Here is a 2,043-nt window from a genome sequence, read left to right as displayed (position 1 = left end):
TGACATTAGACTATTATTATATGTCACAAAAACATTGTAATAACTGTATGTTGATATCTTAAGTTATGAATGTTCTGGGAGGGAAGTTTCACTCCATTAAGTATACTAAAGCCACATATTTAAACAGTAAATTAAATGAAGCCCAAATTCATGCCAGTTTAGTGTGAAGATTTAACACTTTACAGTCCTTTATTTAATTACTTGCACTGCTAGCATACTTTGAAGCAATATTAGCTAAGGTCTGGTCTACATTTGCAGCGGAAGTAGAATATTGAGCTGGTAAAATAGACTGTACCAGGTCAGACAGTATCCACAGATAGTTATATTTCAATGCTTCCTCTAGGTAAAATGCCCCTGTAAATTTATTTTTAAAATGGCATAGACAGGGAAATTATTCTACCACATCTCTTCATATGCAGTATTAATAACTACCTGTAAGTGGAAAACTAACTTTTGAACTGTGGAAAATGTGAATCTCATTTGTAGACTGATGTAGTTCAATCCATTCCTCCACTTCAGGACTTCGCTGCCTCATTACCCCCTGCTATGTGTAGAGGCTAGGTTTCAGCCTTGAAATACAAGGCAATTTTCATTGTTAATATTGAAAAGAGGGAGAGGCTCTGTGTATGTGTGCGAGAGTGCATGCGTGTGCAGAAGAGAAAATGCAGTGCTCAGCAAAACCTCAAAAGGCACTCTACCACTTTGCTTTGGACTTAAAAGAGACTACCAAATGCAACAGGATGAGACGAGGGTGTATGATACGCTATCAAGTGGACCCTGTTGTAAGCTGATGAAGCAGTGAAGAACATGCCACACTTGAAGGCCACAGGTAACAAGTGTACATTTTGAGACAAGAGCCAGTCAATACTTTACATGGAAGACAAATAGTTTGCTTTATCCATGTGTTTCCAGGTGAGCAATATGATATCTAAAGGGAAGATAAATGCCTGAAAAAACACTGGGGTATGTTCCAAGGAGACTTTGCAGTGACCAGACATGTAGAGAATATGGGATGACAGTGGATAAGAGTGTCTTCTAGAAATATGAGTGATAAAGGTGAAGAGTTCAAGAATAGGCATGGAAAAATATTTACAGAAGTTAACAGCCAGTGTGCTTTTTAGGGACCTGGTAAGAGGGGAAATATGTATCTTTGCATCTCAGTAACTCAAGTTCTAGTCACCTGTTCCAATTTTTAAGAGCCAGTGGATTACTAAGTACTGAGCTTTTTGCATCCCTCGCTATGAAAATAAAGTAAACCTGAAGCCATTGTTTTCCTTATGAGATACCTGCCTGTTTTTACACTGCCATATATTCTGTGTCTTGCAGTCTGTCTGCCATGTAGTATGTTGTGGAAATTATTTTACACAGAGAAATAACTCACAAGTTATTAAACATACAGATGTAATGGGGGGATGTAGTAGAAAGCAAATGTGTAATTAAAAATAGTGCAAATCACATGATGGATTTCTCACTGCACATTGTTAGAATTGCCAGGGGGAGGGGTAAGTCTTTAGCTTTTTGCATGCATATAGAGGAAGCCATTAGCTTTATAGTAAGCACAGGTTATGAAGAGTACATTTCTCCTGCTTCACTCCCAGATTTTTAAGGTTGCAATCCTAAAGATACTTAGGGAGAATAAACTGCATTGAATTTAGTGTGCCTGCATTCCAGTATCTTTCTATTAGACTCTGCTTTAGAAGCATCCTGACTTATGCTTACCTGTAGGATCTTACAGCATCATAAGTAATACATACAGGAACACCCATGTGCAATCATTTAATTATAGTGGCACCAATTTGAGCTTAGTTCACACTTCGATTATTGTCAGTTGTTGCCAGTCCAAGTAGACAATGGAGTAAAAAGTCATTATTTAATATAAGACCATTTCATGTGAGCTGTTCATCTATCATTTTGGTTTCTGTAAAGCGTTTGTAAGAAGCCTTTCAGCCCCGCACAGATTTTTGCCTACTGTTCCTTTCACTTAGCGGTTATTCTAGCATCCCTCCAAATCATCTAATAGTCCTTAAGGGTTTCGTTTTCTAT

This window comes from Eublepharis macularius, chromosome 1 (assembly GCF_028583425.1).
Source record: "Eublepharis macularius isolate TG4126 chromosome 1, MPM_Emac_v1.0, whole genome shotgun sequence".
Taxonomy (NCBI): domain Eukaryota; kingdom Metazoa; phylum Chordata; class Lepidosauria; order Squamata; family Eublepharidae; genus Eublepharis; species Eublepharis macularius.
The sequence above is the reverse complement of the archived record's forward strand: the minus strand, read 5'-3'. Positions refer to the sequence as shown.